This window comes from Manis pentadactyla, chromosome 12 (genome assembly GCF_030020395.1).
Source record: "Manis pentadactyla isolate mManPen7 chromosome 12, mManPen7.hap1, whole genome shotgun sequence".
In the NCBI taxonomy this organism is placed as follows: Eukaryota; Metazoa; Chordata; class Mammalia; order Pholidota; family Manidae; genus Manis; species Manis pentadactyla.
In genome coordinates, this window is record NC_080030.1 from 50,729,153 (window position 1) to 50,743,209 (window position 14,057).

Below are 14,057 nucleotides of genomic sequence, written 5' to 3' on the forward strand. Positions count from 1 at the left end.
TATTTTCTTTGTTTTGAAATCTATTTTGTCCGATATAAGTACTGCTGCTCCTGCTTTTTTTCTCCCTTTTGTTTGCATGAAATAGCTTTTTCCACCCCTTCACTTTTAGTTTGTGTGTATCTTTGGGTTTGAAGTGAGTCTCTTGTAGGCAGCATAAAGATGGGTCTTGTTTTTTTATCCATTCTGTAACTCTATGTTTTTTGATTGGGCATTCAGTCCATTTTCATTTTGGGTGATTATGGTTGCATATATTCTTATTCTATTGCAGGCTTTAGATTCGTGGTTACCAAAGGTTCAAGGGCAGTTTCCTTACTATCTAATAGTCTTAATTAACTAGTTTATTATACTGTTTCAAACACAATCTGAAGGTTCCTTTTCTTTTTCCTCCCTTCTTCTTCCTACTCCACTATTTATATATTAGGTGTCATATTCTGTCTACTTCCTTTACTGCAGTTTTATTTTCTTTGGTGAGAGCTATTTAGCCCCCCTTTACTTCTTTTATCTTAATTTCTTTTACTTCTTTGTAAATTACTTTAAAGATTTGTACATTCATTCTGATATTTTTGTATTCTCATAGGCATTTTATGTTGCCCACATATTCCTCCCATTATTTTGTGTTGCAAACTAGACATCTTTAGCAGAGCTTCCAAGATAGTGCTTCCAAACCATGAGTTCAGTTTGGGTGGAAGAAGCAAGCACCCACCTCTTGCCACATTTACCTGCAACTTATCATTATAAACAGGTATCTGTGAGCAGGGTGAGAAATGCTGATGTGCTCCCTTCCTAGGAAGGTAACCCTGTGATTGGGAGCTGGGTGGAAAAGGAACTCTGTGTTGTTCTCAGTCAAAACAATGTGGAGTATTCTTCCCTCTAGCTATTGGGTGGGACTATATGGGCCTTTGATCGAGTATCACAAAATTTCTGAGTGCTTACCCAGTTTTTATATATTTCTTTGAATAAATGTCTGTTTCTTTACCTTTAGGACCTATCCAGAGACTTTAAATAGTTGTCATTTTTATAATCAACAATTTCACTGAAGAATGAGTTTGTAGAGTTCACCATGCTGCCATGTCAGAAGTTGTCCTTCCCCTCACTCATGTCTATTTTGATATCTCTTCCCATTTGGCCATATTTATCAAGTGGTGATAACTATAATCTTGTGAGTACTCAGGGAAATTCTAGAGAGTTTGGCAGGGCCATAATATAAAATTGGAGCATCGTCCTACATCCTTATTTAATCCAAATGTATGTATGGAAATGCTTGTTTTAAAGCAAAGCTGTTAATGGTAACAGCATATATGATTCAGAAGGATTTTAAACATAAAAACTGATACTTTTTAAAAGAACTCCTTATTAGTGGACTATATGGGTCACTGCCTCCAGACTCTTAGCATAAGCTTGAATTCTTACAGAATCTGTAGTGGGCATATGGCAAATGAATTATTTATCAGTAGACAAATAGTAAATTTTGGTACTGTATTTGGCAAACAACACATCATTAAAGATAAAATTGTCTGTGACTTATGATGGTATCTACCTATAATCGCTAAGATTTTTCTTGATCAATATTACATATTAAATAATTTTATGCATAGCATAATGCATAATTATAGGATACAGTTCCCTGTTCATTGTTCTAAAACTTATTAGAGAGCATGAACAAAGTAGTATATTATTTTACAGTTTGAATTAATGTGAAAAAGAGTACAAGGTAAACACACACAACTACAAAGAAAGTTTGTTGAATGATTTAGTTCTAGTTAAAAAAAAAAAACTTTATTCATTTTAAAGCCTACCCTTTGCCCTCCACTCTATGGAGATGTCCTTCTCAGTCACTCTTAATCTTTCTATATTCTTTCTTCTTTTCCCTCAAGATTTGACTATGCGACTTTTTTATGCTCACATAATTTTAACTGCATTCTTAAGGCTAATTATTCCCAAAAGAACATCTCTAATCTTGTCCTTTCTATCTCCCTTCATTCCACCAATCTAATTACATAGAGTGTTGTGTTCCAGAAAAATACTGACAGATCATTTTCCCAGTTGAGTTCCCCAACTATTAAAATGAATCTTATCCCTCACTTTCATTTCCTCAAACGATTGACTCTAGTGCTGAATTTAGCACAGCCTCTGAAATAAAAGTGTGCTAATGATTCTAGGGAACTATAAAACATGAAAATTACAAATATTTCAATACACTGCCAAGAGAACATAATACAGTACTAAGTATATTGCCATTTGACAAATAGTTTCAGACTTATAGGGTTTCTTATGAAGCTAAGATTAGTAGTCTGAAGAGCTGTAACAGAATATCATGTACCTTCCTAATTTATTTTCAAGATACACAAATCATCAAGAAGAAATCTGTTTCTAAGATGCTGATTCTGAAATATGTTCCTAGTGTGTTTTGAGGGAGTAGAATATTTTTGTGCTTGCCAGTTATCTTATTTGTAATCTTATCTTTGACTTTATATCTTTTTTTACACAAAATATATTTATCAACCTGAGTATTGACCATCACATTTTTTCTTGTTACAAGTATCCAAACAAGCACAAATTCCACCAGATGATTTCTGCTGTCTTTCCTTTATCTGATGTTTTGATAGAATTCATTTTGGGCTGATGTGCTAAATTCCTTTTCAAGAATTCCAGTATATCTATGGAACCCTGCCATATCCCTACCCCCATCTAAACCCCAAGTAAAAATATTTTCAAATTATACATTTGGATTCCTAAAAATGAGTTCAAATCAGAAGTGTTCCACAGCAGTATGATTACCCATAATATTAGCCTATGCCTCTGGATGGTGAACTTCACCCATATATCTTAGTCTAAAGTGGGCTGGGGTTGGATATTTCCCTCCCCTTAGGTCAGCTAGGTCTAATAATACCCCAGTATATTAGGCAATGCTTATCTAGTTTCTCCTATTAAGACCTTGTTAAGAAGAATAGAGTGTTTTGGCTATTTTAGAGTCATTCTTTTAGACTCACTCTCCCTCTCGAAATCAAGGGAGGAATTTTCTCTGATATTCTCCATGGGAAACTGGTGCATCTCCAGAGGTAAATCTCACAATATTGGTGGATAGGGAGTTGTACTGGTTCCTTTGGCAAGTTCCTTTCAAGAGTGTCTGCTCTAGGAAGCTGCTACTCCCTATATTTTCCTGTTTAAGGCAAGATTGAGGGGTAGTGTTTTTCTCTGTGTCATCCTTTGTCCTACAGATACAAAAAGAGTTGTTGACTTTTTAGTCTGTTCAGCTTTTTACTTCATTCAGCTTTTTACTTGTTAGGATAGAGTGATAGTTTCCAAGCTTTTTACAAGCAGAACTGGTATAATGCATTTATAAAAATCAGACAAAATTCTTATCCTATTGTCTTCTTCTCAAAACTGGCTGTTTTAGGTCCTTTCCATTTCTACATGATTATTTGAGTGTGTTGGGTCCTACAAAAAAATCCTGCTAGAGTTTTTATTTGATTTATAATGCATCCATAGATCAGTTTGGGTAGAACTGACTCCTTAACTATATTGTAAAACATGAACACAATATGCAGTTCCATTTAGTTAGGTCTTCTTTAGTTTATCTTAGCAATATTTTCTAATTTTCAGTGTAAAAATATTGCAGATATTTTGTCACATTTACCCCCATGCACATTACATTTCTTGTTATTATTATAAATCATGTGATTCTCTTTTTACTTAAAGTTTGAATTATTTGGTATAGCTTATGGAAATACAACTGATATTTGAATACTGATATTGTATCATACAATATTGTTAAATTTATTTACTTCTAAGACATTTTGTTGATATTGTTGGGGAGGAAAAAAATTTCCCCTACCCCTCAAGGTTCTTGTAGTTGGTCTAAGAATCAAATTGACATGAGAAAGATTAACAGGAGAAAAAAAGTTTAATTATGTATGTATGGGGAAACCATAGACATGGGTTTCAAAGACAGTTAGGGGCAGTGCAGTGTATATATCATTCTGGGCCAAGAAGAAGGGGGTAGGGGTCTGAGACTTCACTGGAAAAGAGAAGCAACTCACAGGAATATGCAAAGTTTAAATGTTTGATACTAAAAAATAGCTGGGCCACACATTAACAGACATAGCACAACCTTTCCTGTCTACCACACCTAGTTTACATTTTAATATAGCTGAGTGATAGCTCTCTTCCTGGAGCAGGTCCTCTATCTAAATTCTTTTTATGCAGTTGGAGTTGTGGGAAGTCAAAATTTCTTTCTGTATCTTTTGGACCTTGATTGTTCTCAACTCTGAAATAATCTGCACGTCACAATGGCACATTTTGGGGTAGCCTGCCCTTGGTCTCTACAATATAGGATTTTTGTCTTGGATGATTGTGTTATTTTTTAGTAAGGACAGGTATAATTCTTTTTCAGCATGGACGTTTTGTGTTTCTTTTTCTTTGCTGAGTAAGTTAGTACTTCCAGTACAATATTGAATGGAAGTGGCAAGATGAGACATCTTTGAATTATTCCTGATTTTAGGAGAAGAAAAGCAGTCTCACTTTTTAGCCACATCAGCTATAGATTTTTCAAAGCCTGTCACTTACTAGTTGAGGGAATTAACATCTGCTCGTAGCTTCCTAAGATTTTTTTTCAGTTATGGATATTGTATTTGTAAGATGCTGTTTTTTGCATCTATTAAGATGACTATATTGTTGTATTCTTTAGTCTGTTAATATGGCCAATTATGTTAATTGCTACCTAATATGAATGCAACCTTTCATTCCTGGGATTAAAAAAACATGTGGTCATGATGTATTATCATTTTGAACTTGCTTGACTAAATTTTTTTTAATTTTTATTTTGATATCATTAATGTACAATTACAATTACTTGAACAACATTATGGTTACTAGACTCCCCCTATTATCAAGTCCCCCCACATACCCCATTACAGTCACTGTCCATCAGCATAGTAAGATGCTATAGAATCGCTACTTGTGCTTGACTAAATTTTTAAAAATAATTATTGCATCTATTATCATTAAGTATATTGGTTTGTATTTTTCTTTGTAATGAGTTTGACAAGCTTAGTGTCAAAACAATGCTGGTCTTTTAGGATGACTTGGGCAATATTCCTTCTCCTTTAATATTTTGGAAAAGTTTGTATAGAATCAAATCACCTCTCTAACTTTGTAGAAATCACCAGAGAATTCATCTAGGCTTAGAATGAAACAAGATTATAAAATGTTTATGTGTGTGTGTGTGTGTGTGTGTGTGTGTGTATATATATGTGTGTGTGTGTGTGTATGTATTTGGTATGTATGTATATGTATATATATCTTGGTATTATATTCTAAATAAATATATTGCCTTTATATATATATAAAATAGAATACCAAGAGATAAGGAAAGATGAAAAGGTCAGTATTCTGATATTTAACTTTTAGAGTAAAACATGCCCTATATTTTACATATAAATAAGAACATCTACATATTAATCATTATTTTATTAACATGTTGGTCTTCTCTTCTGACACTGTACTGTCTTAATAGAGAAATCAATTTTCCCAATATATGTGGTACACTTTACATAAAGCTTTAAAATAATCATTTCTAGGAAATTATTCAGGAAAATAATTCAAGAAAACATGGTGATACTGAATATTGATTCTACACATTTGATGAAAATATTAGAAAATTTGAATATGGAAAGATATTTTTTAATGATTAAATGGACCAATGATTATGTGCATCATTAGTTAATGTATAATAGTGTTGACCTAAATAGGGGCTAAAACAGTTTTGTTTTATAGATAATACATCCTATTTTCCAACTTGATTGGGAGTAAGTTTCCTGTAAAACAACTCTTGCCTCCTCTCTGTTTTTGTTTTTCTGATGAGTGACATATGGAAACATTATACATCAGCATTAATCTCAGACTTAACACATTTTCTACTCATGTGGATTATATCCTTTTGTTTTTTGCACACAATGTAGCTGTAGAACAAGCAATAAATATTAACTACCAAATATTCAGGACACCATAACCTTAGGTTTGGGACACATTTCTGGCATGAATGACTGAATAAAAATATTTTGCCCAAGGCCTTTATGTCACCTCTTCATGGATGTCACGAAATGTCTAACCTTGGCTTCTTAATTATTATCTCTAACTGTGAAAACATTTACAAAGAACAAAAAGTTAAACACGTTTCCATTTGAGAAGGTTAAGTGCAGTGTTCTACTCTCAATAGTAGGTAAAAGTCCAGTCAGTAGCCAGTAGGAAAATAGCATTAATTTCAAGGAATTCACTCTCCACAGTTCAATTTTACAATCTTAGTAACTGTGTAAGTAATAATAATAATAAGTATAATAACTGACAGTTTCCCAGTGCTTTACATTGTGCCCAGCTCTGGAATAAATACTACATATCAAAGCTTGTGACAACTCTTCAAAAATAAAATCAATATTAATAGAAATAACAAATTATTCCCTTTAATATTGTGTATGAACTTTCCTGGCATATAATGGCATGTAGCAAAACTACACATTAAATAAAAGAGTAAATTTTCTATATCTAATACACCAATTTAATACATATTCCCTTATAACGTAACAGAACGTCCCATATGAAAGAATAGAATAGCATTATAAATAATTAAATTAAGCAATGATTCTTTCCCCAGAAGGATATCAGAAGCTTTTAAGGATCCAAGAAGAATATCTTTATTTAACTTTACATGTAGCTTCAAGCAAAAAAGATTTCCCCACCTCAGTGCTGCTCTTGGCATAGCTAATTTTTGTTGAAGCATAAATACACTGGATGACTGATTTATTTCTTCACTTGTATATGACTAGACATGTGTATAAAGATGTGCACTGTAAGAATATTACAGAACTTGTCCAATAGGAATTTTGATAGGACCCTAGTAACACAATTGAATACTACATAAAATTAAAATAGAACTACAATCACACAAACACACTGGATGAATCTCACAAAAGTAGTGTCAGTAAACAAAACTGGGTAGAAATTAATACATACTTATAAGCAGTGTTAATATATGACAGTGCAAGTCAGAAGCCTCATGGTCTTTGACAGGGGGAGAAGGTAGTGGTGACTGTAAGGGCTCTGGAAGGAGGCTTCTGGAAATAGTAACAATCATTTCTTCACCTACATAGTGATTACATGGATATTCAGTTTATGATCCTTTGTTGAGCTCTACATTTGTATTTTTTTGCGTGTGTTACACTTCAATGAGAAATTTTCAAAAGTTTAAAGTGCATGGATTCTTAAATGTATTTTATGTGATATAAACTGTTCACAAGAAGCAAATGAAGAATATCTGAAAGTATCTGTCATCTTTAGTCACTGACTGAGAATATTGAAGAACTGGTAACTTCATAAACTCTAGATATTTATTGACACAAATACAAGTAAAGTTATTTATCAATTCTTGCTATTATAATCAGTGTCATTCAATGAAGACTTGAATGCAGAGTTCATTCATTTACTTCAAAATCTAAAAGGAGAATGGTGAGGTAGTAAAACTATGAAGTTTTTATCATTATGAAATCTCTGTTGCTCTTCAGGAAGTAATATGGTAAAAATAACTTATTATCAGATTACACAGCAAAAACATCTGTAGAAACCAACAGCATGGATGTTGGAACAGTTTCCTTGAACAGCTTCCTCCTTGTCAGCTGTTTGTTTTTGTGCTGAGATTCCTTTTCTTTTTTTCCTTCCTTCCTTCTGCCTAATGACTTTAGTCACAATCAGCATTATTTTATGACCTATACCATCCTGTCTTCATGTTTTTTTTTTCTGGTTATTATTTGCTAACATACAAATTTATTAAAATATTATTGACTCTATTCCTATGCTTTACATTACATCCTGGTCTGTTTATTTTATAACTAGATCCTCTCCACCCCTTTCACCTATATTGCTTTTCCCCACTCCCCCAACCCCACTGGCAACCATCAATTTGTACTCTGTATTTATGAATCTGTTCTGTTTTGTTTTGTTTGCTTTGTTTTTTAGATTTCACATATAAGTGAAGTGATATTATATTTGCCTTCCTCTGATTTATTTCACTTAGTCTAATAACCTCTAGGCCCATCCATGTGGTAGAAAATGACAAGATTTCATTCTTTTTTATGGCTGAATAATATTCCATTGCATTCCATTTCATATATATAATATACATTATATATATGTATTTGTTATATATACGTATATTATACATGCACACATATAACATCTCCTTTATCCATTCATCTGTCAGTGGACATTTAGGTTTCTTTTAAATCTTGATTTTCTGAATAGTTCTGCAGTGAACGTGGGGATGCATATGTTTTTTTGAATGAGAGTTTTGTTGTTTTTGTCAAAAAAATACCTAGAAGTGGAATTGCTGAATCATATGGTAGTTGTATTTTTAATTTCTAGGGAACCTCCATACTGTTTTCCAGAGTGGCTGCACCAATCCACATTTCCACCAACAGTGCACAAGGGTTCCCTTTTCTCCACATCCTTGTCAACACTTATTTTTTCTTGTCTTTTGGTTGATAGCCATTCTGAAACGTGTGAGGTAATTGTGGTTTTGATATGCATTTTTCTGATGGTTACTTATGTTGAGCATCTTTTCATATGCCTCTTGGCCACCAGTGTATCTTCTTTGGCAAAATGTTTTTTCAGGTCTTCTGCCCATTTTTTAATCTGATTGTTGATTTTGTTATTGAATTTTATTATTCTTTATATATTTTGGATGTTACTCCCTATTTTTAGTACTTTTTTTTTTTTGAGAGGGCATCTCTCATATTTATTGATCAAATGGTTGTTAACAACAATAAAATTCTGTATAGGGGAGTCAATGCTCAATGCACAATCATTAATCCACCCCAAGCCTAATTCTCATCAGTCTCCAATCTTCAGAAGCATAACAAACAAGTTCTTACATGGTGAACAAATTCTTACATAGTGAATAACTTCTTACATGGTGAACAGGCAGTCATCACAGAAACTTTCGGTTTTAATCAGTCATTATGAACTATAGACAATCAGGTCAAATATGAATACTCGTTTGATTTTTATACTTATTTTATATGTGAATCCCACATTTCTCCCTTTATTATTATTATTATTATTTTAAATAAAATGCTGAAGTGGTAGGTAGATGCAAGATAAAGGTAGAAAACAGTTCAGTGCTGTAAGAGAGCAAATGTAGATGATCAGGTCTGTGCCTGTAGACTAAGTGTTAATCCAAGCTAGACAAGGGCAATAAAACATCCACAGATGCAGAAGATTTCTCACAAAACAAGGGGGGTGAGGTTCTAAGCCTCACCTCTGTTGATCCCCAATTTCTCATCTGATGGCCCCCCTGCGACTGTGCCTGTCTTAGGTTGTTCCTCCCTTGAGGAATCTTACCAGTCTCTGGCTAACCAGTCAACTTCTGGGGCCATACAGAGAAATGTAAAGTTGGTAAGTGAGAGAGAGGCAATATTGTTTGAAAAGGTTAGCTTTTTACTTCTTGGCAGATTTATGCCCTGTGGCTTCTATGCCCAGCATTTGTCTTGAGGTATCTTTACCACTTGGAAGAATTATGATACTCAGTAAATTCGATTTGAGGCACGAATTCTAAAAGGCTGTAATTAGGAAGGAAGAAGAAAAGCTATAGGAGTAGCAGATGGAAGAAAACATGGGAAGATTGATTATTTCTTCCAAATATCTTCTTGTAGAGTAACTTAAGCATGTATAGGTTTTAAACTACTAATTAAATTGCGTATACATATTAACATAATAGGAATACAGTTACATAACCAAAGCAGACCAATAATTACCAGCCATCTCCTGTGAAACCAAGAAAACCAGTTAGGCATCCTAGGCATTTGTGAAAACTTATCTATGATATGGTGGATATTGTCCAACTGAACTTGAACAGTCTGAGAGAAATCAGACAAATTAAAACAACCCATTCCTGGGAACTGTTCACATCCCATATGTTCTTTTAACAGTAGATAGTCTGTAGTTGTAAGATTTTGGAGCGCTACAACTTGCACTTCTCCTAATTCTTGGTTGAGTTCCAACGGTATAGATTCAGTCAAATTTGTTATTTTAATGTATGCACAGGACAGCTTAGATATCTCCTTCTTCATTCCCATGGTAAGTCCAGGAACTGATGGGATGAATGCAGCTACAACTGCAGCATCGCCTGGATCTTTGTTAAGGTTTTTTGATGATCATTTTCTGGTATGACTCTTCCTGAGAGTGCTGACGTTGGAAGTTCTTCTTCATATCGTATCTTAGTTCATTTTCTGGGTAGCCAAATTAGGCTATGATCCTCTGTATAAACACAAACAGACCCTTTGCCCACACTTTGATCTGCCCTTTATACCATCGTGTAGATCTCATTGGAGGTCACCACACAGGAATTGCTTTTTTTTTTTTTAAGAGAAAGGAATATTATCAGAAAAGTGTACCTCCATAGCCGATCATCTGACACCCTTTAAGTGATCAAAATTAAGGATATTTAAAGCATGCATTAATCGTTGATTTACAGTTAGATATATCCTATCAGGGAGTAATCCTCCTTCACTTTCTTTCTTCCTTTTTTTTTTGTTATCTGTAATCTACACTTACAGGAAGAATATTATGTTTACTAGGCTCCCCCTATACAAGGTCCCCCCTATAAGCCCCTTTACAGTCACTGTCCATCAGCATAGCAAAATGTTGTAGAATCAATACTTGTCTTCTCTGTGTTGTACAGCCCTCCCCTTTCTCCCATCCCCAATGCATACTAATCTTAATACCCCTCTTCTTCTTCCGCCCCCTATCCCTCCCTAAACACCCATCCTCCCCAGTCCCTTTCCCTTTGGTACCTGTTAGTCCATTCTTGGGTTCTGTGATTCCACTGCTGTTTTGTTCCTTCAGTTTTTCCTTTGTTCTTATACTCCACAGATGAGTGAAATCATTTGGTATTTCTCTTTCTCTGCTTGGCTTACTTCACTGAGCATAATACCCTCCAGGTCCATTCATGTTGTTGCAAATGGTAGGATTTGCCCTCTTCTTATGGCTGAGTAGTATTCCATTGTGTATATGTACCACATCTTCTTTATCCATTCATCTACCGATGGACATTTAGGATGCTTCCAATTCTTGGCTATTGTAAATAGTGCTGCGATAAATATAGGGGTGCATCTGTCTTTCTCAAACTTGATTACTGCGTTATTAGGGTAAATTCCTAGGAGTGCAATTCCTGGGTCAAATGGTAAGTCTGTTTTGAGCATTTTGATGAACCTCCATACTGCTTTCCACAATGGTTGAACTAACTTACATTCCCACCAGCAGTGTAGGAGGGTTCCCCTTTCTCCACAGTCTCACCAACATTTGTTGTTGCTTGTCTTTTGGATGGCAGCCATCCTTCCTGGTGTGAGATGATACCTCATTGTAGTTTTAATTTGCATTTCTCTGATAATTAGTGATGTGGAGCATCTTTTCATGTGTCTGTTGGCCATCTGTATTTCTTTTTTGGAGAACTGGATGTTCAGTTCCGCTGCCCATTTTTTAATTGGATTATTTGATTTTTGTTTGTTGAGGCGTGTGAGATCTTTATATATTTTGGATATCAAGCCTTTATCAGATGTCATTTACAAATATATTCTTCCATACTGTAGGGTTCCTTTTGGTTTTACTGATGGTGTCTTTTGCTGTACAGAAGCTTTTCAGCTTAATATAGTCTCACTTATTCATTTTTGCTGTTGTTTTCCTTGCCCGGGGAGATATGTTCAAGAAGAGGTCACTCATGTTTATGTCTAAGAGGTTTTTGCCTATATTTTCCACGAGTTTAATGGTTTCATGACTTACATTCAGGTCTTTGATCCATTTTGAATTTACTTTTGTATATGGGGTTAGCCAATGGTCCAGTTTCATTCTCCTACATGTAGCTGTCCAGTTTTGCCAGCACCATCTGTTGTAGAGACTGTCATTTCGCCGTTGTATGTCCATGGCTCCTTTATCAAATATTAATTGACCATATATGTTTGGGTTAATCTCTGGAGACTCTAGTCTGTTCCACTGGTCTGTGGCTCTGTTCTTGTGCCAGTACCAAATTGTCTTGATTACTATGGCTTTATAGTAGAGCTTGAAGTTGGGGAATCAGATTGACCCCTACTTTATTCTTCTTTCTCAGTATTGATTTGGCTATTCAGGGTCTTTGGTGTTTCCATATGAATTTTTGAATTATTTGTTCCAGTTCGTTGAAGAATGTTGCTGGTAATTTGATAGGGATTGCACCAAATCTGTATATTGCTTTGGGCAGGATGGGCATTTTGACGATATTGATTCTTCCTAGCCACGAGCATGGGATGAGTTTCCATTTGTTAGTGTCCCCTTTAATTTCTCTTAAGAGTGACTTGTAGTTTTCAGAGTATAGGTCATTCACTTCTTTGGTTATGTTTATTCCTAGGTATTTTATTCTTTTTGATGCAATTGTGAATGGAATTGTTTTCCTGATTTCTCTTTCTATTGGTTCATTGTTAGTGTCTAGGAAAGCTACAGATTTCTGTGTGTTAATTTTGTATTCTGCAACTTTGCTGTATTCTGATATCAGTTCTAGTAGTTTTGGGGTGGATTCTTCAGGGATTTTTATGTACAATATCATGTCATCTGCAAATAGTGACAGTTTAACTTCTTCTTTACCAATCTGGATTCCTTGTATTTCTTTGTTTGGTCTGATTGCCATGGCTAGGAAACCAGTACAACCAGTACTATGTTAAATAAGAATGGGGAAAGTGGGCATCCCTGTCTTGTTCCCAATCTCAGAGGAAAAGCTTTCAGCTTCTCGCTATTCAGTATGATGTTGGCTGTGGGTTTATCATATCTGGCCTTTATTATGTTGAGGTACTTCCCCTCTATACCCATTTTGCTGAGAGTTTTTATCATGAATGGATGTTGAATTTTGTCAGATGCTTTTTCAGCATCTATGGAGATGTTCATGTGGTTTTTGTCTTTCTTTTTGTTGATGTGGTGGATGATGTTGATGGATTTTCAAATGTACTATCCTTGCATTCCTGGGATGAATCCCACTTGGTCATGGAGTATGATCCTTTTGATATACTTTTGAATTCAGTTTGTTAATATTTTATTAAGTATTTTTGCATCTACATTCATCAGGGATATTGGTCTGTAATTTTCTTTTTTGGTGGGTTCTTTGCCTGGTTTAGGTATTATGGTGATATTGGCTTCATAGAATGAGTTTGGAAGTATTCCCTCCTCTTCTATTTTTTGGAAAACTTTAAGGAGAATGGGTATTATGTCTTCTCTGTGTGTCTGATAAAATTCTGAAGTAAATCCGTCCGGCCCAGGTGCTTTGTTCTTGGCTCGTTTTTTGATTGCCGTTTCAATTTCTTTGCTCGTAATTGGTTTGTTTAACTTTTGTGTTTCTTCCTTGGTCAGTCTTGGAAGGTTGTATTTTTCTATCAAGTTGTCCATTTCTTCTAGGTTTTCCAGCTTGTTGGCGTATATGTTTTCATAGTAGTCTTTAATAATTCTTTGTATTTCTGTGGAGTCTGTCATGATTTTTCCATTCTCATTTCTGATTCTGTTGATTTGTGTTGTTTCTATTTTTCTCTTAAAATGTTCGGCTAGAGGCTTATCTATTTTGTTTTTTTTCTCAAAGAACCAGCTCTTGGTTTCATTGATTTTTGCTATTGTTTTATTCTTCTCAATTTTGTTTATTTCTTCTCTGATCTTTATTATGTCCCTCCTTCTGCTGACTTTAGGCCTCATTTGTTCTTCTTTTTCCAGTTTCGATAATTGTGATGTTAGAGTATTCATTTGGGATTGTTCTTCCTTCTTCAAGTGTGCCTGGATCGCTATATACTTTCCTCTTAAGACTGCTTTCGCTGCGTCCCACAAAGTTAAGGCTTTGTGTTGTTTTTGTCATTTGTTTCCATATATTCCTTGATCTCTATTTTAATTTGTTCATTGAACCATTGATTATTTAGGAGCATATTGTTAAGCCTCCATGTGTTTGTCAGCCTTTTTGTTTTCCTTGTAGAATTTATTTATAGTTTTATACCTTTGTGGTCTGAGAA